This window comes from Schistocerca piceifrons, chromosome 3 (assembly GCF_021461385.2).
Source record: "Schistocerca piceifrons isolate TAMUIC-IGC-003096 chromosome 3, iqSchPice1.1, whole genome shotgun sequence".
Lineage (NCBI taxonomy): Eukaryota > Metazoa > Arthropoda > Insecta > Orthoptera > Acrididae > Schistocerca > Schistocerca piceifrons.
The window spans coordinates 720,491,989-720,519,843 of record NC_060140.1 but is presented as its reverse complement, the minus strand read 5'-3'; the positions used below and the strand labels follow the sequence as shown (position 1 = coordinate 720,519,843).

Here is a 27,855-nt window from a genome sequence, read left to right as displayed (position 1 = left end):
ACTGGCAGTCATTTTCAGTTTTCATTCTGCTCCTTTTTCAATCTATCCTGTACAAAGGCTGAAGTAAGTTCCCAGATTAACGCAGTAACTCATTCAAAATTAGTGGCTTTATAAGTCTTTACTGTGTATTTATACATAGTACGATCCTTTCACCTGATATATTCGTTTTCCTCTACACCATTTCTCCATATCTTTAAGGACGTAGGACACTGTCTCTCGGAATTGCCTTGTGTCTGTCGAGCACAATCTGATTCTCGTTATCAAGTCAAGTTTTAAAGCCTTGCAGCTCCACTTTGAGTGAGATGAGGTCTTGTCCGGAGGTGTCCGATCTAGAGACGTGCTATGCGTTGTCGTGTAAGAGGAAAAAAATCACTAGAAGGAAAGGTCTACGAGTATTTGGATTCAGGCGATAAAGTCTGTAAATACATCCTAAAGTCTTTATGTACTGCCATCTGAATGCACGGACTGCTTGTGAGCGGTGCCACAGTTATCGGGAAACATGACCAACACAGACTTTAATCTCGGTGTTTCCAAGCTCAGTCTTTTCATTCCTTGGGCATGATTCTCAGACAGTTTGGGTAGCCTGATTTTTGTTTTTGTATCTCGGCGTGTCTTTACTGCTGAAAAATCAGCATTACTGCGAAATTTAATTGGTTCGCGTTGCTCCCCCTCCTCATCCATCTCCCGATTCTGACACACACACACACACACACACACACACACACACACACACACACACAACACACCAGCACCGCCAAGACCACCACCACCACCACCACCACCACGTCATCATCATAATCATCATGTTATATAAGACATACCTCACACTACAACGACAACAAAGTTAAAGGGAAATCCCCTCAACATGGTTGTTGTATGGAGTTCAAACTACATAGTTAAACATCTGACAGATGATGTTCATGGCCTCAAAAACGCACTGTGTAAAGACGCACGTTGGGGTCTCACTTCATGGTTCTTTCTTTGTCCAAGTGATTAAGTTCTTCGAGGAATACAAACATGCTACCATTCGGGCCCCCCAACCTCTTTGTAAGAAATTATCACGCCTTATTTGTCCAATTCAGTATGTATCACTCACTCTCCATCAATATTGCAGCACATATATGGCGTTGCTGCCGTTTTACTAGAAACATCTTACGTATCCTTGCAGGAAACACCAGTTTCCTAGAATATTGCCAGCAAATCAGTCTTTCTGTTGCTTCACCCGCTACTGAAAGTATGTGACCGTTTCAGAGCAAAACTGATTCCAGTCAAACCAAACTGAGGGATGTAGCGCGGTGGTAATAGGAGGGATGAAGTTGAGGTCGCTGTAAGATCATTTTGGTTAAGGTTTTCCGTTGCTATGCTTATTTGACAGTCTCTTTCTCTCGGCAACAGCGAAAACATTGTCAGACTCCCAGACGCGTCATACAACTCTTTAACTTTATGTAGAAACGGGGAGTTGTGTTCAGTTAAATTTCAGTTGTCAGCTTTTATCACCGACGGTCGCGCCTCAGAGATTAATTACCGAGCTTTTTCGGGATGCCTCCGGGAGTGGTTTTGTTGCTGGTGCACTTTCCGGCAGATGTGGAAGTTAAACTGTAGGTTATTTGACTACATTGGCTTTCGACGCCTTACTTTCTTTCATTCACATCTCTAATGTTTACTTTCCCACGGTGGTGCATTGTCTAGCATTTACGAGTCGCTGCTTGTCAGCTAGTATACGGTCCATCGGACTGTACCGCTTGGCGTTGTTTGGACCGGTGGCTGGTGGAGACTCGGTGCTTTCAGGCGGCCTCGTGTGGCAGCACTGATCGGCGGCCCAGCGGAACACACTAGTTAATGTAATCTGACGGGCCGGGCTGGCGCGCTACACGTTTTTACTCTCACAGCGGCGCCACGAGGCGCGCTCGGTCCGCGTCACGTCAGCACTGCTTAGCGCAGCGCGGCCCTGTCCACGCGTTTATAACGTTAGCCTTACTCCCGTGTGGTCTATAACCGGCCCTCGTTCACGGTAGAGGATCGACAGGCAGCCTGTCCGAAAACACAAGCAGCTCCAGAATTCAGGGAAATGTAGCGCAGCGCTCTTCACAGCCGAGATGCAATGCTGACTCTGCAGAAGATAATAATTTTGCCAAGCGTAGGTAGACAAACATTATATAACTGAAATTTAACTGAACACAACTGCCCGTTTCTACATCAAGTTAAAGAGGTGTCTGACGCGCTTACGTGTTTGAGAGTCGGACAATATCTTCGCTGTTGCCGAGAGAGAGAGACTGTCAAATAAGCATTGCAACGGAAAACCTAAATCAAAATGATCTTACAGCGACCTGAACTTCATCCCTACTATTACCACCGCGCTACATGCCCTTGTTTGGGATGACTGGAATCAGTTTTGCACTGAAACGGTCACGTAGTTTCAGTAGTGAGTGAAGCAACGGAAAGACTGATTCGCTGGCAAAATTCTGGGAAACTGGTGTTTCCTGTAAGGATACGAAATATGTTTCTAATAAGAAGCCAGAAACGTCATGTATGTGCATCAATATTAATGGAGTGTGTGATACATACTGAATTGAACAAATATGGGGTGATAATTTCTTACAAAGAGGCTGGGGGCCCGAATGGTGTCATGTTTGTATTCCTCGAAGAACTTAATTACTTGGTCAAAGAAAGAACCATGAAGTGAAACTCCAACGTGCTTCTTTACACAGTGCGATCCGTAAGTTCCTCGACTTTTTTTGAGGCCATGAACATCATCTGTCAGATGTTTAACTAGGTAGCTTGAACCCCCTTACAACAACCATGTTAGGGGATTTCACTTTGTTGTTGTTGTTGTTGTTGTTGTAGTGTGAGGTATTGTCTTATATAACATGATGATGATAATGAGGAGGAGGAGGAGTAAGAGGAGGAGCTGTGTGTGTGTGTGTGTGTGTGTGTGTGTGTGTGTGTGTGTGTGTGTGTGTGTGTCAGAATCGGCAGATGGATGAGGAGGGGGAGCAACGCGAACCAATTAAATTTCGCAGTAATGCTGATTTTTCAGCAGTAAAGACTCGCTGAGATACAGAAACAAAAATCAGACTTCCCAAACTGTCCGAGAATCATCCCAAAGGAATGAAAAGATTGAGCTTGGAAACACCGAGATTAAAGTCTGTAAAACTTCCTGACAGATTAAAACTGTGTGCCCGACCGAGACTCGAACTCGGGACCTTTGCCTTTCGCGGGCAAGTGCTCTATCAACTGAGCTACCCAAGCACGACTCACGACCCGTCCTCACAGCTTTATTTCTGCCAGTACCGCGTCTCCTACCTTCCAAACTTTACAGAAGCTCTCCTGCGAACCTTGCAGAACTATCACTCCTCAAAGAAAGGATATTGCGGAGACATGGCTTAGCCACCGCCTGGGGGATGTTTCCAGAATGAGATTTTCACTCTGCAATATCGTTTCTTTCAGGAGTGCTAGTTCTGCAAGGTTGGCAGGAGAGCTTCTGTAAAATTTGGAAGGTAGGAGACGAGGTACTGGCAGAAGTAAAGCTGTGAGGACGGGTCGTGAGTCGTGCTTGGGTAGCTCAGTCGGTAGAGCACTTGCCCGCGAAAGGCCAGGGTCCCGACTTTGAGTCTCGGCCTAGCACACAGCTTTAATCTGTCAGGAAGTTTCATATCAGCGCACACTCCGCTGCAGAGTGAAAAATCTCATTCATTAAAGTCTGTGTTGGTCATGTTTCCCGATAACGGTGGCACCGTTCACAAGCAGTCCGTGCTTCCAGATGGTAGTACATAAGGACTTTAGGATATATTTACAGATTTTTATCGCCTGAATTCAAATACTCGCAGACCTTTCCTTCTAGTGATTTTTTTCCTGAGTTAACGACAACGCATAGCACATCTCCACTTTCAGCCATATACCTTATTCAGTAGCTCGGACACCTCCGGACAAGGCTTCATCTACAGGCCCAACCAGCCAGCCATTGGCACTGATCGACCGTCGCGTCATCCTCCGCCAGTGCCGTTATCGGATGCGGTATGGAGGGGCCTGGAGTCAGCACACCGCTTTTCCGGCCGTTGTCAGTTTTCGTGACCTGGAACCGCTACTACTCGGTCAAGTAGCTCCTCTGTTGGCATCAAGAAGCTGAGTGCTCCCCGTTTCAGTCCCCCCACCAAGGAAATATCCGAATACGAGTCCTCCGCATGGCAGTCAGCCGCGCTGACCAATCAGTAACGAAAGTGGACAGACAAGCAGTGGGATGTTACTATATATAGGCTGCTGTCGTGGTGAATAATGCGACTTTAGAAATTTCCTGCAGATTAAAATTGTGTGCCGGACTTGGACTCGGTCTAGGACCTTTGCCTTTCGCGGGAAAATGCTATACCGACTGAGTTATCCAAGCACGAGTCATAATATTCCTTCACAGCTTTACTTCCGACAGTACATCTCCCACCTTCCACACTTCACAAAAGTTCTCTTTGTGTACCTGTCGGGACTAGCACTCCGGGAAGAAAGGATGTTGTGTAGTTTACAAGGTAAGAGATAAGAACTGTCAGAAGTAAAGCTGTGAGGGTAGGTCATGAGTCGTGGTAAGAAAACTGAGGCAGTGGAGAACGTGCGCGCGAAAGTCAAAGGAGCCAGGTTTGAGTCCGAGTCCGACACACAGTTTTAATCCGCCAGCAAGTTTAAAATCAACGCACGCTATACTACAGGGCGAAAATTCAGTCCGGAATGTGGCTCTGTCTTCTGTACTCCAAAGAAATTGCGCTATGGAGTCCCGTCCTTTACGAACAAAAGTGCTTCTGCATGTTTCACCGGACGAGGTAGCGCAGTGGTAAGATACTGGACACATATTTTAGAGGAGGACAGTTAAAATCCGTAGCCAGCCATCCAGAACTGGGTCTCGAACGATTTGCCTAAATAGTTTAAGGCACGTGGTGAATAGAATGAAATTTTCACTCTTCAGCGGTGTGTGCGCTGATATGAAACTTCCTGGCAGATTAAAACTGTATGCCGGACCGAGAATCGAACTCTGGACTTTAGCCTTTCGCGGGCAAGTGATCTACCAACTGAGCTACCCAAGCACGACCCACGCCCCGTCCTCACAGCTTTAATTCCGCCAGTACCTCGTCTCCTACCTTCCAAACTTTGCAGAAGCCTCCTGGAAACCTTGCAGAACTAGCACTCCTGGAAGAAAGGCTATTGCGGAGACATGGCTTAGCCACAGCCTGGGGGATATTTCTAGAATGAAATTTTCATTCAGCGGAGTGTGCGCTGATATGAAACTTCCTGGCAGATTAAAACTGTGTGCCGGACCGAGACTCGAACTCGGGACCTTTGCCTTTCGCGGGCAAGTGCTCTACCAACTCAGCTACCCAAACACAGGAAGCAAGTTTCACGTGCTGAATAGTTCCCTTGAAAGGTCATGACCGATTTTCTTCTCCCATCCAAGATAGTGCTCCGTCTCTAGGCCCTTATTGTCTACGAGACGTTAACTCTCTTCTTACATCCTTCTTTTCAACATGTTTCAACGCATCTGCGTCATTTTCAGGTAGTAAATTCCACTTTACACAGATTGACAGACAGACACTGGCCTACAGTTGAAGTTTCTACACGCCTCACTTACGTAAATGTTGATCATGTTTTGCTTCATGATCTGCAGTTTTCAGAACCTACGTCATTATTTACAGCGGAAGTCAATAACGGAAGCCATCCGAGACAGACCGTTTCGACTCCTGACGCCGAATGATATTAGTTTAATCAGAATTTGGTTGGCAGCGTGGGAAGAGATTAGTCGTACATCTCCTGCTTCTCTCTGTCAGTGTCAATGCACGAAACTATGCAAAACATTTCACAGAGGACGTAATTCTCAAATTATATGAATGCGTGATGTATGTTCTTTCGGCAGTCGGTCATGTCCGAAAGAACAGACACGGCTCATTCAAATAATCTATTCACCTTGATTGACAATTATTAATCCTCCATCTTCGGATCTGACGCACATTTACTTTCGACCTCCAGCGGAAATCTTAAAATTAGCGAGCGTGGAGGCCATGGACGGGGACTGTGGATAGGTAGCGCTGATGGAGATTGTGAGTCGGACTGGGAGCGTGACGAGATAGTCCACGCATTTGCGGTAAACATTGTGCCCCGGTGACGCAGTGCTTATCGCAGCTGCGTAGTAAGCAGGAGATATTGGGTCCGAGCTCCGGTCCGGTGCACATTTTCACTCGTTGTCGTTGATTCTGCACGAAGTCCCGATGTAGTTGATATCATTAGTTCCTTCCCTTCCCTTCCCTTTTTCCCCTCTCCGCCTTCAATTTACATAATCCTCGTATTGTTGAGTGTGATTCGTCTGGCGTATAGGAACGAGAACGTCACGACGGCAGATCACCAAGTGCTGTAGACCAGTTGGCAGCGTGCCGCACACTTATATGGCGAGAACTGGGAACTCGTAATGGAGTCAGCAACATTCTCAAACATGTTGGTTTTGGTGGTCCAGGTGTTATGGTGTGGGGAGGCGTAATGTTGCATGGGAGTACTGATCTCGAAATCTTTGTATGTTCACTAGTCAACGTTATTATGACACTGTACTTCTTCCCAAAGTGCGACTCTTCAGGGGTGCATTCGGCCGCTACTTCATTTTTATGGATGAAAGTGTGCGACCGCATCGAAATGCCCAGCTGTAGGAGCTGTTGGAACGAAAGAATTTTCAACGAATAGACAGGCCTGCTCGCACCCCGACTTACATCCCACCGAGCGCGTGTTGGATACGTTGCGGAGGCGTATTTTGGCACGTTCACATCCACCAATGATCATCCAGCAGTTGCCAATAGCTCTGGTGAAGGAATGAGATACACTACCACAGAACAAGAACCAGTTCCGCACTGTCGCCTGATAAACAAAGTAAGAGCCTACGGAATATCAGACCAGCTGCGTGGCTGGATTCAAGAGTTTTTAGCAAACAGAACACAGCATGTTGTTCTCAATGGAGAGACGTCGACAGACGTTAAAGGAACCTCTGGCGTGCCACAGGGGAGTGTTAAGGGACCATAGCTTTTGACAATATATATAAATGACCTAGTAGATAGTGTCGGAAGTTCCATGCGGCTTTTCGCGGATGATGCTGTAGTATACAGAGAAGTTGCAGCATTAGAAAATTTCAGCAAAATGCAGGAAGATTTGCAGCGGATAGGCACTTGGTGCAGGGAGGGACAACTGACCCTTAACATAGACAAATGTAATGTATTGCGAATACATAGAAAGAAGGATCGTTTATTGTATGATTATATGATAGCGGAACAAACACTGGTAGCAGCTACTTCTGTAAAATATCTGGGAGTATGCGTCCAGAACGATTTGAAGTGGAATGATAATATAAAATTAATTGTTGGTAAGGCGGGTGCCAGTTTGAGATTCATTGGGAGAGTCCTTAGAAAATGTAGTCCATCAACAAAGGAGGTGGCTTACAAAACACTCGTTCGACCTATACTTGAGTACTGCTCATCAGTGTGGGATCCGTACCTGGCCGCGTTGACAGAGGAGATAGAGAAGATCGAAAGAAGAGCGGCGCGTTTCGTCACAGGGTTATTTGGTAAGCGTGATAGCGTTACGGAGATGTTTAGCAAACTCAAGTGGCAGACTCTGCAAAAGAGGCGCTCTGCATCGCGGTGTAGCTCGCTGTCCAGGTTTCGAGAGGGTGCGTTTCTGGATGAGGTATCGAATATGTAAAATTAGAGAGATTCGAGCGCACACGGAGGCTTTTCGGCAGTCGTTCTTCCCGCGAACCATACGCGTCTGGAACAGGAAAGGGAGGTAATGACAGTGGCACGTAAAGTGCCCTCCGCCACTCACCGTTGGGTGGCTTGCGGAGTATCAATGTAGATGTAGATCACTTACCAACCTCGCGCCCAGCATGGAAGCACGTTGCAGAGCATGCACTGCGTCCGTGGTGATAACACGCACTATAAAGAACCCTGACCCGCGTTTTGTAGTGTCCAGGGAATCATCAAGAATTGCATCGACTACGCTGAATAAGTCACTGATTGAAATGAAGTCCCGGTTTTAAATCAGCATTTGTCTTCACTGCTTGCACTTTGTGATAGCGTAGTTACTGCCCCAGTGGTACTCCCCACACTGTATTCTTCTAAGTGTGCATTTATGGGCAAGTTGATGGGTAATCACTACTGCATCTTCTCCCACATGAACTAACACATTCTCCTCAGGCACTACTGTCCAAACTATTCTTGGTTTAGAATCTTGGCTTTAACAATCCAGTTTCTCGTAAGTTTGGATCTTTTAACTATGATGACACCTGTTGCGAAGATTTTCTCTCTACATTTGTTCGGCTATCTGAGCACTTCATCCTATTGCACCGTACGTTTAATGCATGTCTGCATGTTTCTGTAACTGATAATGCTCCTTTGTTGGAAACCAGTCATCAACTGCAAAGAACTACATCACGCGCTTGTCACAGACGGTTCCGCATTATTTCTTGCTTCGGTTGACAGATAGACATTTCTATACCTTCGTGCGCCATTTGGGCAGAACATCTTTATTTACACCGATCATGACCGTGGCACGGCACGCGCAACTCTTATCAGCAAAGAGTTCTTCAGATATAGAGTTCTAGACCAGTGCTGGATGTTTACTGCAGAGCTGTTTGTCCTTAATCAGTCCATCATGTACATCCGCGACACGGAAGCTCTAAGCCTGTCGTATCTTTTAATTCCTAGAGTGGTGTCTTGCGCTATGTACACTTACCATCATTTAGTAAAAGGATCCTGGAATACCTTCACTTGTTCGCTGATGTTGGCCCTAGTGTCGTTCGTATGGGTTCCTGGACATGTCGACGTGTGGTTGAGTGAGGCTGTTGATACTGCTGCCGCCAAGGGTGCAACTCTTGTGTTACGAAGCGAAGTGGCTGAACCTTTTCTCTGTTGCCTTTTCCTTCCTAAAAGTCAAACTAATCGGTACCTAGCAGATCCTTAATACTCTTTTCCGTTCCTATGTTCATTATTCTTGTCAGCAACTTGAAAATATTACCTGCTAGGTTGATTGTTCGATAGTTCTCCCATTTATCTGCCTTGGGTTTGTGTGGATGTTATTATTCTGAAAGCCCTATAGTGTGGCTCCAGTCCCACCTATTTGCACCCTAATTTGAATAATTGGTCGATTGCAGCTGCCGAAGGAATTTTATTTGTGAATTCTGTCTCATTTTTTCATCACGCCAGCAGAGAGTTCCTACACCTCATAGAGACCTTCTACTCTTTACACATATGTGATCTCTGCTTTTGCAAAACCTCGCGGTGTGTGGCTGTGAAATCGCACCAGAATGATGGAACGGCCCAGACTCCGACACACAGCTCTCAAGACCCGATGTAAAATTTTAATTGCCCAACGGAATCGCTATATCAGTAATGACTCTTACATGGAATCCGTGGGTGGGGAATTGCTAAAAAATTGTACTGAATGACTATTTTTTCTCAATCGACAAATAATAATAATAATGATTAATTAGGAAACTACAAGTTACGTCAAATGAAAAACAAATATTATATTAAAAGCAATGACATAGCAAAAGACTTAATGACATGAGTGTTAAAAAAGATTGCAGTAAAGGTACGAAGCAAGTGGGAGAGCACTATCGAATCCTAGCTGCACATTCAATCACTAATACGAACACAACCAATATTTTAGTTACTCCAGTCGTTGGCTGAGTAATAAATGAAAACGATGCTATGAAGTCCGTTCAAAAAATTCTGGAATACTCGTAATTTCACACCAGCGATGTGTTGGAGCGAAATGCGTTTGGCGTCCCTGCGCACGCCTGTTTTTGATGTGTAACTGCCGGAAGTTTCACTGTTGTATGTCTGTTAATTATTCTTCAGTGCTGTATCGAGTAGAAAGTTGTACTGCACGGGTTGCGAATTTAGAGGTGGCAGAGTTTGAGGAGCAACGCGTCTGCATTAAATTTTACATGACACTCAAGAAAACGTTTACAGGAATATGCCAAACGATGCAGGAAGCCTACGGTGATGAGTGCTTTAGCCTTATCGGCGTTACGAATGATTCACACGGTTTAAAAATGGCCGGACGGAGTTAAAGATGTCCCTTGTTCATAACGCCCTTCGACGTCTACCGACGATGCTCATGTCAGGAATGGCAACGAAACTCTGCGTGCCTATCGAAGACTGGGTCTTCGAGAGATTGAAGAAGAATGTAACGTTTCAGTTGGAGCATGTGATGAAATCCTGACACAGTATCTTGGTCTTGGAATACATCGTGTTGCCGCCAAGCTCGTCCCACGGATCATGAATCAAGACCAGAATGATCTTCGACTTGCAATCTTTGAAGAGCTTTTGGATCGCGCAAATGTTTCTTAGGAGAATCATAATTGACGATGAGACGTCAATCTACGATTATGCGATTATGATGTTGAGACCAAGTTTTAATCTTCACAGTGCGACAGGAAAGGTTCTCCGAGCTCATCAGATCAGGTCAAATGTCAAAGCCTTGCTAATAGTTTTTTTTTAGCTTTGAGTGATTAGTTCATCATGAAATCGTGCCACAGGGACAAACTGTTATCGAGGGTACTATCGGGATGTGTTGCGAGAATATGTGAGAAGCGAACAGTCTGAAATGTGGCGAGACAATTCATGAATCTTGCATCACGATAGCGCACTCGCACATTCATCCCTGTTGGTGCATGACGATTGCACAAAAAACGAAATCACGTTCTGACTCATTCCTCGCATTCTCCAGACCTGGCCCCTACGGACTTCGTTTTTATTTCCAAAGTTGAAACCCCCGTTGAAAGGACGAAGATTTGCAGCGATAGACGAAATAAAAAGAAAAAAAAATTGCAGATGGATGTTTACGTGATCCAGCAAGAGGCGTACCAATACTTCTTCCGGAAGTGGAAACGGCTTTGGGAGCGGTGTATCAATTGTGGAGTAGGGTATTTCGAAGGGGACCACGCACAATAAGTAAAAGGTAAGCATAGAAAAATTTTGTGGAGAAACTTCCGGAATTTTTTGAACAGACCTCGTAGCTTTGGAACCGAAATTTTTTGAACTGACCTCGTATCTTTGGAACCGGAATTAACGGTACTGTGGCAACGGCGCACCCGCTTTGCATACATTAGCTCCCACCCATTGCCGGTGCTGATGCATATTCCCAACAGACTGCTGTGGCGGTAAGTCGGTTGGGCATTGTCGCATGTGAAGAACAAGCTCGCCAGGACTTGGACACCGTGAGGTGCCATCCACCGTCTTAACTCAGAGTCCTCGACGTCTAAAAACAGCTACCTTTCACCTTCCACTTTCAAACCAGGAGTGTGTATCTTCACGTGTCCCTGCTCTCGACTCTGCTGTTTGCGCCGTTCCGGGCGCAACCGCCTATCGGGAAAAAAGCTCCTGTTTCCCCGCCAGTTGCGTGAAAACTGCAACGTTTAGTGAATTATCACCACAGGTGTCTCCAGACGGGGGCCAGCCAGAGTACATCTTTCTCGCCAGTTTGCTCTAGAAATTCCCGTCTGACGTCAGTAGGCAATGTGCCAAACAGAGCGTTGCATGCTCCTCTTCCCACTGCGTAGACCCAGACATTCCAAGACTTGTCATTTCTCACCATAAATTATTAGCTGGCACCCATCACTTTGAGACTACGGCGGCCAGCCTTCTTCGGAGCCTAACCGTGCTGAATAACAGGAACCCTCACTTAGCTTGATTGACACTTTAATTCGGTGAGCCCTCTCAGGTGGCTCCTTGAAACGCGTAAGCCTCTGTCTGAATGCTGCGTTGTCCCCCCTGTCGTTTTCGAAGCACTGTGCGTGCTGACCGGTTCTCACGCATTTGTAGAGTGGAACTGCAAGCTTCGACCGACGACCACTGCAGTTTTATCAAATACATTTCCCAGCATTAAATAGCGTCATGAGAATTACAGCGTAGTGAAAATAAAGTGTCATGCCCATCGTCAGTCATGACGAGGAACAGATAAATTTAGCGTATAAAGGGAAGGAGGGAAGCCAGACGGCTTGTAACCTTTTGCTTTCAATCTAACAATTAAATATCTTGTGCGTGGACCGAGCGAGGTGGCGCAATGGTTAGCACACTGGACTCGCATTCGGGAGGACGACGGTTCAATCCCGTCTCCGGCCATCCTGATATAGGTTTTCCGTGATTTCCCTAAATCGCTTCAGGCAAATGCCGGGATGGTTCCTTTGAAAGGGCACGGCCGATTTCCTTCCCCATCCTTCCCTCACCCGAGCTTTCGCTCCGTCTCTAATGACCTCGTTGTCGACGGGACGTTAAACACTAATCTCCTCCTCCTCCTCTTGTGCGTGGCGCTCGGGGTCAGAGCACGTATGAGAGCCTGAAATCTGTCGTGTTCTAAATAAGAAAAACTTTACAACTGTAGCGATATTTTCAACCTCTGGTACCTCTTGCATTCTTAATGTTAATATCTTCCTTAATGGTTTTGACTTTTTATGTGCTGAATCTGTCTTCCAAACATACATTTCTTTTTCAGTTTTTTCACGTCTTTCCTGCAGTCAGTTCGCTTTAGTTTCCCTGCATTTCTTGCTTATTTCATTCTTAAGTGGCTTACATTTCTGTATTCCTGCATTTTCCCGATCATTTATGCGCTTCCTTCTTTCGTCGATCAGTTTAATTATTACTTCTGAGCCGGCTGGTGTGGCCGAGCGGTTCTAGGCGCTGCAGTCTAGAACTACGCGACCGCTGTGGTCGCATGTTCGAATCCTGCCTCGGGCACTGATGTGTGTGATGCCCTTATGTTAGTTAGGTTTAAGTAGTTCTAAGTTCTAGGGGACTGATGACCTCAGAAGTTAAGTCCCATAGTGCTCAGAGCCATTTGAACCATTTCTTCTGCTTCACAACTTTTGTTTGAAGTTACCTTCCTTGTACCTATATTTGTATAAATTCTGTGATTGCACATTTTAGAGGTCTCCAGTCCTCTTTAAGCGATCTGCCCGTTGTGTTCAGACCCACGTCATAATTCGTCAGTACTTCAAAATTCCACTTCTAGCCACAAAACAGGTCCTCCTGGCAATTCTCTAAAATTAAACCCATCATTACTACCTTTCCTGATGCCAAACTGGTCGCCGTGTAATAGATCGTCGCCGTCTGTACAGTTTTGGCCCTACGAGTTTGGGACAGCCTCTAGTTCGGTCTATCGCGTACCCCGTGTAGGATGACAGCTCGAAGTGGGATCAGTCCTGCCGGGATTTGACAGTGCCGGTGCTGGGGTAGGCAGACAGATCTTCGCCTGGCGCGCTGCCCTGGTGCGTTTGGCCGGCTCTCGTTGGCGGTCTCGGGGGAGTGGTGGGGATATGTTGGGGCCGGGGTCATGTGCCAAGTGGATGACACTGTGCGCTGCGCCAGGCCGCGACGCGCCGCGCCGCTCTCGTATTTTCGCTCGTGTTTTTCTCGCCGCTAGTCTTCTTTTGTCGTTTCTTCTGCCACGCGCCCTCCTCCCGGCGCTCTAGTTTGCTCCTCCGCCGGAGGGAAAATCAGAATGCGGCAACGACCGCCACTCGGCCAGTGTATTCCGCGGTAGCCGCGAGCGTGCGCGCCGCCCAATCGCACAGACGTGTGTGGGTCAGCGCTCCACCTGTGGGTGCTACGTCTTCCGGTGTGCAGTGGACGCAGCCGGCGCCAGTGCCAAGTCGCCACTGCGCATGCGCGGTAGCTACACTGCCGCGTGACTCGTTGGAATTGCTGCTCAGTGTCGGTGCCTGTGTAATTTTCTGAAGTTGCAAGTGTTACTTAACAAAAGTGCATCGTTTTCTACAGTTTACGCCAGTTATTCCAAAGGAATAATTTCGTACTAATATCCTCCTCTCATTTCGTTTACATTGTTTCTTTCGTGTTTCCGAAAGGCTTTATTTTCAAGGAGTCAAGGCGGCTGTGAGTAGCAAAACTGTGTACTTGTACGATTGCGTCAGTTCCTGATGAACTCACCATTGCGGCGGAAACGTTTCATTACGAGCAGGATTTCCATGAGGAGCTTCGAGAGGCATTTCCAGTTTAGTTTCTCAGATGGTCGGTCGATTTCGGTTGACTGCAGAGGCTAGCTCTTTCATTGTGACTTTTGTAACTCAGGTGAAAACCACTACACATCTTCCGAGTGGAAAATTAGAGCGCTCACAATGGGGAACTTTTGACATTGATCGGTTATTCTCTCATTTCACCTCACCACTTAACTCTTTTAACCACGTCAGGTACTATAAACGCGGAAGTGTGTCCCAGTGACGCGCATTTTCCTTCAAATTTTAGCGATACCTTTTCGTCAATTCACACGTAACTTGAATCAGCAGTTTTCTCTGGACTTGGCACTATTTTGAAGTTGTCAGCCTGCTGCAATTTGCGAAACCACAAATTACTATTCTGGCGTCCGTGCTGTCGCGCCAGAAGCATCCGCTGGTGGAAAGTAACAAGCGAAGTGGTTGTTTTCGATTGTCCCTGGTAGGCGCGCTGGCTCCGTATGTGCCTGACAGCTGCTGAGCATCGCACTTAATTGGGCGGCATCTGAGAGCGGGCCGAGCCGTGCTGTCCTCTCCGCGGCGGGCAGTGAGTCCCAGTGCAGTGTATTTCTGGCCGTGAGTAACGCAGCGCGCCGGCCACTGCCTGCCATCGTGTCTTACACGGCGGTGAGAACAAGAACACTATTACGTGTCTTTTTGACACAGTATGTCAACTGTGAATCGTTTTCAAACCCGCCGCCGTCATCTAGAAGCTGAGACAGGCGAGAAACGTGCGACAGGCACGGCAGCAAGTGGAGCCGTGCGTGAGTGGCAAACGTCTCAATACCGCCAGCGTCTAGCTTGTGGCTTCAGGAACAGAAATTAAACTCATCTTTCCACTTTAAAGTATTCGGATTCTCTGTTAGGCAGCTCAGTAAGACACCGCACTCTCTTCTTACTAGTTCCAGATTTTGTTGTCTCCTTTTTTCTGCTAGTTAAGATTACTTCGGTTTCGTCCAATATGAGTAGCATGTTTTTCAGATCAGCGTTCGATACGACACATTTCGGGACCCTGTGTGTGATGTTCGACTGGTTGCTTCGAGCTCCTAAGTGACGTGTGCAATAGAAAGTAATCCAGTGATTGACCGTCGGAGGCAGTGAGCAGTGGTTAAGTCCTCTTCCAGTGGTGTGCAGTGCGCTGTATTCAACTAACTGTTGAGTGCGAGGAGCAGAAGGAAGTGCTGACGTCGTAGTCGCCAGCTCGCTTTGTGTCGCATTCGGTAGCAAGTGGCTGATTAGTGAGACGAATACCGCATTGCGTGTTTGGAGTGTCGATGCTGTCGGAAGCGGCGGACGACATGGATTCTTACGCGGCCGACGAAGAAGTGACGTTTCTGCTGCGCCTGCGGCCGACGCCGTCGCCGCCCGTGCCGCGTCGTAAACCCAGCTACGCCGGCATCGGGGTCGGCGGAGGCGGGGGCGGCAGCAGGCCCGGTTCGGGGGTGGGTCCGGGCGCAGGCTGGGACGTGTACATCGAGCGGCGCGGCTCGTCACCCGCCTACTACCAGCAGCAGCCGCTCCAGCAGCTGCCCCCTGCCAGCAACGGATGGGGATCTTCTCCCGGCTCGGGGTGGGACTTGACGGTCGAGCAGCCGGCCCCGGGGCCGCCCCCCGGCGTGTTCTACCGCCCCCAGCCGCAGCGGCCGCAACCGACGTGGGAGCGGCGCGCGTCCTCGCCCGCCGCCCCCGGCTACTTCTACCAGCAGCAAGCGCTGCCCGCCGCCGAGCTGCCCTCTGCCTCCTGTTGGGAGCGGCGCGCCTCTTCTCCCGCCCCCGGCTGCTACTTCCAGACGCAGCAGGCGATGCCCGTGCCGACCGCGCCGCCCCCGACGGAAGTGCTGGGGGCGGGCGCGTCGTGCTGGGGCGGCCCGCGGGCCGCCGCCCCCTCGGCCGCTGAGGAATACCGGTCGGCCACGGTCCGCGCGCCGACGCCACCCCCGACGTCGCAATCGCGGCCACCCAAGCCGCCGCCCAAGCTGCGCGACGCCGTGCGCCGTATGTCCGCCCCCAGCCCCCGTGCCAGCCCTAGGGTCAGTAGCTCAGCCTCCAGCAAGTCTATGCCCTCGCTTTGCTTGCCCGTTTGCATGGAAACAACCATAATGCCCAAACTCGCTTAGCTTCTGCAGCACTTTAGTTCTTGCTTATGGAAGCACGCGTTGAAATAATAAGCATACAAAGTGCATAAAAATCAGTTGACAATAATATTAGAGTTGGGTAGGACACATTGAATCGTGCAAAATTGGCCCATTAAACATCATACAGGGTGGTCAGAAAGCCTGAAATGTTTGTAAGGGTGTTACAGGATAGTCTGTGCTGAGAAATAATTGTGAAGGAAACAGTTCGGTACATAGGGCTATTTCTGAGTTACTAGCACCGAAGTTAGCTAATCAGGCATTTACACGCATGTTCATGCGGCCCGCCAGATCAGAAACAATTGGTGTCAGTTGTTCTAATAGCGTAGATCAGTGTTGCACCCATACTTACCTGCCCAGCTGATGCATCGCCGCAAGATGTTCGCGTAGCGACCAGGACCTGTTTCGAAAATAGCTCAGAAAAGCACTGATTGCATTCTTCACAATGGTGCTAACGAGACATCACGAATTCCCTTCCTGGAAATCGTGACATCCTGCTGTCATCAAACGTCTCAGAAACATGAAACGATCTCACTGCTAAAAGCCCTCATCATGTCTGTGCACATTCGCAAAAACACCATAAATCATTAAATCATTTTTGTTGTTTGGAAAGAGAGCACTGTCTAAGCACAGACGGGTGGGTAATTGGAACAGTTATGCAAACAGAATTCGAAGCACTGTCCTACAGAAGAGAAAAATTGCGAGAATTTTCGGTATCCTTTAGCTACTGGTCTAGAGATGTCCTAAAGCCACAGTGGCGGATGAGTGATGACATCCCCGCCTGAGAGATGGATGGTCTGTTTCAGCTTGTCTTTGAACACTTGCTGTCTCAAAACTTTCCGTTGCCTCCATCTTGTTCGAAACAGTTTGTAGCCAATCCCAGCACTAAGGACGTCTTGTTAATGAATGGAGCATTCTGATTGGATCTTACTGAATTTACCCTCCAAATTACTGATGCTGCTGGTGTGAGAGCCCTGTCTGTCTTTTTTCTTTTTCTTTCTGAAAACGCCGGCCGGAGTGGCCGTGCGGTTCTGGGCGCTACAGTCTGGAGCCGAGCGACCGCTACGGTCGTAGGTTCGAATCCTGCCTCAGGCATGAATGTGTGTGATGTCCTTAGGTTAGTTAGGTTTAATTAGTTCTAAGTTCTAGGCGACTGATGACCTCAGAAGTTAAGTCACATAGTGCTCCGAACCATTTTTTCTGAAAACAAGACTTTCAGTGGCAAAACTGTTTGTACAGATCACCACATTGCAGTGACAATTAAACCATACAAAGTGGCCTACAGACCGTCAAATATGGAAAGACACTTACTCAATTACACTGCTCTGCCATTAAGGACAGAGACTTGAATAACAGAGCGTGAAACCGATCTCCGACCCAACAATATATCACAGCATACCGTGTCGATGTAGTAAACATACAATTCGTATCCTGTGCCATACAGAATCTCCCCTTTTGCATCATGCATATAGCTATCGACCACAAGACACTCATACACATAATGCAAAGACAGACCGCATAATCACATGCACCATAGGTACTCTCCTCGGTGCACCTTCAGTCGTAAATTTTCTACTTTTTACTTAGCTGTCGGTTTCACTATTACACTACATCATCAGCCCATTGACAAAAGTAGATTGGATTAAATCTAATTGCGTGTAGTCATTGTGGAAGCCACATAAGATAACCAGTGTCCGCTTACCTGTGATGTAAACGAAGTGATCACTTTGTGCACCTGCCGAAATCATCACGTCTTTTACGTCAGAGATGTGCGGAGAACAGACAGTTGTGTTAAATCTGGCGAGCCGGCCGGCAGCTCTAGGAGCCCGCTGTATCTAGTCTGCCAGTGTAAAAGAAATTGTCAGTTTAAACAGGGAGGTAGAATGATAACTCCAATGATGTTAAAAGAAGTCAAGAGTTTAAGGTCCCGTTAACTGTGTTTTTAGAGGTGTTAAACAATTTCGGATTGCTTCCTTTTGAAGGAACCACCCAGGCATTCGCCTTACCCAATTGAGGAATAAAAAGAAAAGGTGAATCATGATTGCTAGACCGGAATGTGAACCCCAAGCCTATTGAATATGAGTTCCTCTTGTGTTAACCGCTGTCCATCTCGCTCCTTCCAGTCAATTTGATGATTCTCATCGTGACATCTACCGTAAAACTGTTCTTGGCGACTGTGTTATTCGTTTTAATAGAAATTTTCGTTAACTCACTGATAACAGCTGACCACGTTAAACAGTTGTTCCCTGGAGAGTTATGGCATCATCCGTTAACAACATGTAACGTGAAAAATTCACATTGTTGGGATGCTGACAATAATCTCCTAGCGCCCAGACACAAACAGTTGCTTGCCTTCGAATATCTCAATGTGAGATTTTTGTACATGATATGGCTGCAGGCAGTTTTCAATGAATACATCCTAAAAAGTTGATATTTCCTAATTCAGAAGCTCGTTCTCTGATATTTGTTGAATGGTTGATTAGAAACGTTACGGTTCACAAATGAGTAATGCGGTATACTGTTTGATGCGGTCCACCACGAATTCCTCTCCACCAACTTCTTCATGTGAAAGTAAAATTTGCACCCTACGTCGTCAATTATTTACTGTGTGTGTTCCAGTCTTTGTCTTCCCCTACTGTTTTTAGCCTCTACATTACTCTCTAGTACCATGGAGGCTATTCTCTGATGCCGTAACAAATGCCCAGTCAACCTGCCGCTTCATCTTGTCTGTGTTGTTCTAGATGTTCCTTTCTTCGTCGATTTTCCGGAGAACCCCCCTCACTACTTGTTTTATCAGTCCATGTAATTTTCATCATTCTTCTGTAGCACCACATCTCTAACACTTCGATTCCCTTCTGTTCAAGTTTTCCCATTCTCCATGTTTCACTATTACACAGTGCTACATTCTCAGAAATTTCTTCGCCGCGTGGGATTAGCCGAGTGGTCTAAACTGCTGCAGTCATGGATTGTGCGGCTGATCCCGGCGGAGGTTCGAGTCCTCCCTCGGACATGGGTGTGTGTGTTTGTTCTCAGCATAATTTAGGTTAAGTAGTGTGTAAGCTTAGGGACTGATGACCTTAGCAGTTAAGTCCCACAAGATTTCACACACATTTGAACATTTTTTTCAGAAATTTCTTCCTCAAATTAATGCCTATGTGTGCTACCAGTAGCCTTCTCTTGGCCAGGAATGACCACTTTCCCTGTGCTAATCAGCCTTTTATGTCCTCTTTGCTTCCAAGGTAGCAGAAATCCTTGTCTTCGCGTACTTTGTGACCACCAAATTTGATGTTAAGTTTCTGGCTGTCCACATTTCTACTACGTCTCATTACTTTTTTTCTCTTTTTGCGGTTTATTCTTAATCCATATTCAATAATCAATAGACTGTCCATTCCACTCAACATACCCCGTAATTCTTCTTCACTTCCGCTGGGTATAGAAATGTCATCAGCGAATATTATTTACATCCTTTCACCCTAAATTTTAATCCTACTCTTGAACCTTTCTTTTATTTCCGCCGTTGCGTCGTCCATGAATAGATTGAACAATAAGGGTGAAAGACTAGATCCTGTCTTACACCCTTTTGAATCCGAGCACTTCGTTCTTGGTGTTTCACTCTTATTGTTCACTCCTGGCACTGGTACATTTTGTATGTTACCCGCTTTTCCCTATAGCTGAACCCGATTTTTCTCAGAATTTCAAACGTCTTGTGTCAGTTTACATTGTCGAACGCTTTTTCGGGGTCAACAAATCCTATGAACGTGTCTCGATTTTTCTTCAGTCTTGCTTCCATTATCAAGCACAACGTCAGAACTGCCTCTCTGTTGCCTTTACAATTCCTAAAGTCGAACTGATCGTCATCTGACAGATCCTTACGTTTCTTTTCCATTCTCTTGTCAGCAACTTGGATGCATGAGTTGCTAAGCTGATTGTGTGACAGTTTTCGTACTTGTCTGCCCTTGTTGTTTTCGGAATTGTGTGGGTGATCTTTCCGATAGTTCGATCGTACTTCGCCAGTGGTACAGATTCTAGACACCAATTTGAATAATCGTTTCGTTGCCATTTCCCGTAATGATTTTAGAAATCCCGATGTAATGTTTCCTATCCCTTCTGCCCTATTCGATCTAAGCCTTCCAGAGCTATTTTAAATTATGCTCAAGTATTGGATTCCTTATGTCATCCATATTGACTTAAGTTTATTGTTCTATCAAGTCATCAAATAAGTCCTCCCCCTCATTGATGCCTTCAGTTTAAACTTTCGACCTACCTGCCCTCTCCTCTATGTTTAAACAGTCGAATTCCACAGCAGCCAAGTCGGAGAAAACCGCCTCGATAAACGCAGCCAACCCGCTCCTCTTTACTGGAAAAAACTTATTTTCTCATACATGATTTGGTTTCCTTTTATGGAGTCATCTAGAAGACAGATTTCAGATGATGAACATAAATAGTACGTTTCACTGGACGTTGGACTCTCCTGTCTTTATCTGCTTAGAAGAAGAAGTATGAGGGAATTATAATCTTTAAAAATTCTGTAATTTTATTTAAATTGATTGAATCCATATGCAATGATACTTGAAAATTTCTGCCAGGACCAGAACTCGAACCTGGATTCCTGGTTTCGTATTACCTTTAGGCTACCCAGGCGCGTCGTTTGGTCAGACCCATATTGTAAGTGTCGCTGGTCGCTTCGTGCTATTTGCCGAACACCTTTTTACCGATATTCTTCCATCACCTGAGCATCTCTGCAAAGGAGATAGATTCTAGCTCTGAAAGCGAAAATCTTTCCATGCCATGGTCTTTAGGTAAAAACTGTAGGAATAATAATGGGACAGAATCATCAAGATGTTCTGTATAAATCATCTTGTGAATGTTGCAGTTTTTCTTATTTCCGTCCTTGCTAAGAAAATCGGAGAGGAATTCGCCTTTTGCAAGACACCTTTGTAGTTTTCTTTTCAGCCAGCTATGTTTCAGCATTTTTTTGTGCTATGCCCAATGGGTTCGTTTATTTTCCTTCTCACGTGGTGCTACTGGATATTTATGATAGTAGTTTGAGGTCTACTGTGAAATATACAACTTGTCATCTGCAGACAGTAAAACGTTTTTTGTTATAAATTTTTGTTATAAACGTTTTGCTCTTTGCAGGTAACAAGCTGTAGACTGCGTAGGATAAAACAACAAACGAACCCATTGAGCACGGCACAGAAAGTGCTGAAACATATCCGGGTGACACGGGCTCCCGGGTTCGATTCCCGGTGGGGTCAGGGATTTTCACTTGCCGCGAGATGACTTGATGTTTGTGTTGTCCTCATCATCATTCATGAAAATGGCGAGACTGGACTGAACGAAGGGTCGGAAAATGTACGGGCGCTAATAAACGCGCAGTTGAGTGCCCCACATACCAATCATCATAATATCTGGGTGAAAACAAAACTGCAGCGATGTCTTTCCTCTCCAGTGTTCTGTATTGTTGTATCCACGACTGTATGAGGCTGCAGCTCCAAATTACTCGTTCTTATGTGTATAAACAATTTTGCTTCCAAACGTGTGAATTAATTTCTGTTGAAAAAAAATTTTCTACGGTACTAACAGATTTAAATGAGAATTTGTGATCGGTTTTGCATGAAAAATACATTACGTCATGACTTAGAAATTATTCCACCTTTGAATTATTCTCTCATATTCCGTATTTACCACATTGGTGTCAAATGAAAGTTTTCTCGTGATGACCTAAGTATTGAGTTTAGTGTGGAAAGAGGCATCTTTCGCATCTTTGTCTCGGATGAGCTGATTCTCTTTTGAGATACGTGTGGTAAATAAACTGGCGAACTGGCTTAACGGTGCAGCTTTCTTTGTACACGGCATTTTACTGTCTCGTGACACTTATTTATAGCTAAGAATCTAGCGAAACCCTACTAACATTACCGGGAAGAAGAATACGATACTTTTCTAATTGTCAAGACTTTAGTATAAACTTTCGAACTGTCATGACGTTCCGTAAGGAAGTAGTAAGACACTCATAAATCGAATGGTACTTACGAACTCCACAATATTTTCGATATCGATTGTATTGGCGGTTGCCCAGGTTATTACTTTCCAAATTTCATACGCACTTAGTATAGTCCAAAGAAAAGCATAGGTACAAACCTTAAGACGAACTGGGTAAAAATTCGAACCTCTGGATTGCTATTTCGAAAACGTAAGCACAAGTCGAGACGTGTCCTGCAATGGTTAGGACACGGAATTCGTAATGGGAAGAACGACGACCCACATTCCCGTCCGATCACAGTAATTTAAGTTTTCATGGTTACCCTAAATCACCTCAAGCTAACGGTGGAATAATTCTGCCAAAAAAGATCACGGCCGATTTTCTCACCAATCTTTTCCGGCTTCGTGACTTACTTGTCATCGCACTGATGTTCAGTAGACGTCAAACCCTAACGTTTCTGATATTGTGTGACTGTGGGGTCAATCTAAAAATATGTTAAATCATTATTTTGCGCTAGTGTGAATAATAAGTTAATTTTCATTATTCGATAACAGTTAATTTTCATTTTTCTATAACAGTTAATTTTCATTTTTCTATAACAGTTAATTATCATTGATCTAGACGTCTGAATCTAAATGCATCCTCTTGAGATGCTTTATTCTAGCTCCAAACAATTGGACTCGGTTGTCCTCCCAAGTTTTCTCAAACTTTGGTGGATTACAGACTGAAATCCTACGTTTGGAGTTCTACAGTACTGAAACATGATGGAGTTCAGTGTTAGTGACGGGAATGTGTGCGTCAGTATTTTGTAGAACGGCTGCTGGTGCCTCACTGAAACGGGACAATAGAGCAGCAGTCCGCAAGGGGTGATAATAGCTCGCTGAGAGCAACAAGTCGTCAAAGTGGTCTTTGTGCAGCTCACGGCAGTCGACAATGGGCAAGGGGGGTGGCCCTTCAGACTTGTAAAGTCTCACTACTTCGACTGTCGCCTCCGAATTTCGTGTCTGCTCTCTGGCTTCTGCGTTGTCAACGACAGTGGCACTCACTTATATTGTGTTATACGTAACATTACCTGAGTGATTACATATTTCAGTTTCCTCTTTTTGATAGAGAAAAGGAGAAACAATTGGTCAAAATATTCTTCTTGAGTGTGGCCCTACATGGATGTGAAAACTGTCCAGTTTTCACATCCATATAGGGCCACACTCAAGAATGAAAACAGAAAAAACTTAGAAGCGATGGAATTGGGGCCTCGGAGAATGCTAACGAGGAATAACTGGACAGATGAAACCCCTATGAAGATGTTCTGAAAGAGATCAGCAAGCAGAGAATTCTCATGGCAACTATCCAAAAAACGAAAACGAAAACGATACTGTTTGGACATTTGTTGAGACACAATATTTTCTAAGAGACTTGTTGGAATGAAAACTTTTGGAAAGAAAAAAAATGGTTCAAATGGCTCTGAACATCTGAGGTCATCAGTCCCCTAGATCTTAGAACTACTTAAACCTAACTAACCTAAGGACATCACACACATCCATGCCCGAGGCAGGATTCGAACCTGCGACCGTCGCGGCCGCGCGGTTCCAGACTGCAGCGCCTAGAACCGCTCGGCCACACCGGTCGGCAAAGACTTATAAAGGGAGAAAATAATTTTATTAATGAACCACAGTAATAATAATAATAATAATAATAATAATAATAACGAAGTCCGTCACGGTTTCCACCATCCTTCTGAAAGTTACAGGGCGCACACGTCAAGCACAGTGCATGCATGAAAGGTAGAATGCATTTCTTGGCATCATACAGGACACCTATCCGTCAAGAGAGGGGTGTGCCCCAGCAGTGTAGTGACTGGTTTCGCAGGCGTCTTGCAGCCTATATGGTGTGATGTGGTGTGCTATAAGCACGAACAAGAACACAGAAATGAGCCAGGTGTCCGTCCCTAAGGGGACTCGCGGTCAGTGCCCAGCGTCCCGTACTGTTTAGCTCGAAGCAGGAGAAAGCCGCACCGCTCTAAGTTTAGCCGGCAGCCATTCTCTGTCGGTCGCTGGCCCGTGATTCCTCGTTCCCCAACTTTATCCACTCCATGAACTAGCCTATAGGATTGTTGGTGAGATATTTCTGTAAAATGCAGGTGGGAGTGAATGGAATTGAACTGTAAGTAGGTTAAGAATTTAACGTTGCATCGACGTTGAAGTTGGGGAGGCGTTCAATAAGTAATGCAACACATTTTTTTTCTCACCCAGTATCGGCTGGAAAAAAAAAATCGAAATCGGTTATGGGACATTGTGGAACATTACCGCTACAGCGCGTTTAGTTTCATGAAGTTTCGATAGGAGGGCGGCGTTATACGTAGCCTTGAAAACGGCGTCTTAAAGGAGGTGTGTTTCAAGGAGAGACCTGTCATTTACTCTCTTTTGGCGGAAAACGAGAGCATCGCAGATGTTCATAGGCGCTTACAGAATATCTACGGACACCTGGCAGTGAACAGAAGCACGGCGACTCGTTGGGAGAGGCATCTGCCATCATAGCAACAAGGTCGGGCAAACCTGTCCGATCTGCCGCATACTGGCCGGCCGCACGCAGCTGAGACTCCTGCAATGTTGAAACGCGCGGACACTCTCAGTTGAGCTGATCGACGAATTACAATCAACCACCTCACTGCACTACTGGACGCCTTTGTTGGTAGTAATGACACGCACGTAGACCAGTTGGGGAACTCAAAGACGTGTCCCTGCTGAGTTCCTTGCCACCGAACAGACCGTAAAGATCTTCCATTTTTTTGGTCCACTGACACTCCGCGGGAAGCAGTACGTTTATTATGGGGAGATTATTGTTGCAGTAAGACGTTGGTTCCAACGTCGACCAATAGTGTGTGGTGTCATGCGGGCATACAGGCCCTCCCAGCAACGTAGCGCAAGGCCGTTGCATTGAACGGAGATTATGTTGAAAAATAGGGTTTTGTAGCCAAAAGAGTGGGGAGTAATATGGTGTATTGGAATAATGCTTTCAGAAAAAAAGTGTTGGGTTACTTATTGAACGCCCCTCATACAAAGAGACCAAACACAAAGTCTGTCGGACAAGTGAGGGAAGTGGGCCTCAGCTGACTTGCCGTAATCACCACGCTTTCTCCTAAAGTGACTTATTGAATCTTAATATTATCCCGGGATGGCCAGACAAAGATTTGTATTCCGCTCGTTTCGCATTAGAATCCAGTGTCCTAATTATCGCATTACTCGCCTCGGTGAATTTCACTGACATTGCCGTCAAAGGCGTGCGTAATAAGTGATGTAGTCGATCTCATTAGAACACGCGTAATTAGTATACCGGTAATTTTTATAGCATTTATAGATCTAGAGAAAGCTTTTCACAGTTTCGGCTATACTACATTCTTTGAAATTCTGACGGTAGCAGGGGTTATATATATTATCTGCTGCTTGTACAGAAACGAGACTCTAATTATAAGAGACAAAGGACATGAAAGGGTAGGCGTAGTTAAGAAGGAAGTGAGACAGGGCTGTAACCTCGCCCCGATTTCCTTCAGTCTGTATTAAGCAAGCTGTGAAGAAAACAAAAGAGAAATTTGGAGAGGGGATTAAAGTTCATGGAGAAGAAATAGAAACTTTCAGGTTTGCGGATTAGATTTTAATTGTCATAGACGGCAAAGGACCTGGAAGAGTAGAACGAATGAAATGCACAGGACCTCAGAAGACGTTGTAAGATAAATATCACCAACAATATAATAAGTGTACAGAAATGTAGCCGAATTAGTTGATTCTAAGGTATTAGATTAGAAAATGAGGCACTAGAAGTAGCAGAGGCACTAGAAGTAGCAGGTGAGTTTTGCTTTTTGCGCAGCAGAATAACTGATGATGGCCAAAGTAGGGATGATACGAACTGGTAACACGAATAGCATTTCTGCAAAACAGGAATTTATTAACATCCACTATAAATATGTGTTAGGAAGTCTTTTCAGAAGGTGTTTATGTGGAGCGCAGCTTTGCACGGAAGTGGAGCTTGGACGATAAGGTCTGACAAGAAGAGAATAGAAGCCCTTGCAATGTCGTGCTACAGAAGACTGTGCAAAATTAGAAGGGTAGATCGGATAACTAAGAAGGAAGTACTGAATGAAATTGTAGAAAAGAGGAAGTTATGAAACAACTTCACAAAAATATGCCATAGGTCGATACGACACATTCCGAGGCATCAGATTGGTAATGGAGGTAAATGTGGGGCGACAACCTAAGGCTTGCATACAATAAGCTGTTTCTGTTGGATGTAGGCTGCAGTAGTTATGCAGAGGTGTAGAGGCTTTCACAGGAAAGACTAGCGTGTAGAGCTGCAGCGAACCAGTCTTCGGACTGAAGACAACAACAACAAGCCGGCCGAAGTGGCCGTGTGGTTAAAGGCGCTGCAGTCTGGAACTGCAAGACCGCTACGGTCGCAGGTTCGAATCCTGCCTCGGGAATGGATGTTCGTGATGTCCTTAGTTTAGTTAGGTTTAAGTAGTTCTAAGTTCTAGGGGACTAATGACCTCAGCAGTTGAGTCCCATAGTGCTCCGAGCCATTTGAACCATTTGAACAACAACAACAACAGCAACAACTAATAATAATAACAATAATCGCCGTCATCGACTAGTGAGCTGAAGCTCATAACTGATTTTTTCTTTCACAAATTTATCTTTTTATTTGAACATGGGAGCCTGGTCAGGCTCATGGCTATAGCGACGTCAGAGGAAACCACTGTCACCAGTGCAGATTGGAGGTGAATTGATTGATGTAAAATGTGTGTCCAGATGCCCTTTATCTGTATTTGATTATCTCTTGACAAGTATTTATCGAATAAATTCTAGGCGCTTCAGTCCGGAACCGCGCGATTGCTACGGTCGCAGGTTCGAATCCTGCCTCGGGCATGGATGTGTGTGATGTCCTTAGGTTAGTTAGGTTTAAGTACTTCTAAGTTCTAGGGGACTGATGACCTCAGATGTTAAGTCCCATAGTGCTTAGAGCCATTTGAATTTAGATGAACCGAAGTAATGGCTCCAGTGTTATTGTCTGGAGGACTCATGTTAACAACACTGGATATATTCCCTAGGCATATTGTGACGACTGTGGCTTGCAGAAAGTAAATCCTACGACTGCAAATTCATTACACAGTGAATATGATACCTCCTAATATGGTGTCGGACCTCCTTTTGGCCGGCATAGTGCTTAGAGCAGGACTCAACAAGTCGTTGGAAGTCCCCTGCAGAAATATTGAGCCCTGCTGCCTCTATAGCCGTCAATAATTGCAAAAGTGTTGCAGGTGCAGGATTTTGTCCGCGAACTGACCTCTCGATTATGCCCCATAAACGTTTGACGCGATTCATATTGGTCAGTGGGGGTACCCAAATCATTCGTTCAAACTGTCCAGGGTTTACAAGTAGCCAAACGTAACCATTTGCAGTCAGTGGTCGGTTAAGTTGGATCAGATGATCCAGACAATTCCATGTAAACACGGCCCATACCATCATGGACCCACCACCAGGCTTGCACTGTGGCTTATTCACAACTTAGGTCCATGACGTCATGGGGTCTGCGCCACACTCCAACCCTATCACCAACTCTTACGAAGTAAAATCGGAACTCATCTGACCAGGCCAAGGTTTTCCAGTCGTTTGGGATCCAACGGATGTGGTCAGGAGCCCAAAAGAGGCGCTGCAGGTGATGTGCTAAGG

The 27,855-nt window shown here is 45.8% G+C and overlaps 1 protein-coding gene across 1 annotated transcript in view; it reads left to right on the top strand.

The window, feature by feature from the left end:
* Positions 1–15,974: 15,974 nt before the first annotated feature.
* Positions 15,975–27,855, top strand: part of LOC124789871 (liprin-beta-1) — a 303,083-nt gene continuing 291,202 nt past the window's right edge. The window contains exon 1 of the transcript XR_007016181.1: positions 15,975–16,050. The gene's annotated coding sequence lies outside the window, so the exon portion shown is untranslated. The remainder of the gene's footprint in view (positions 16,051–27,855) is intronic.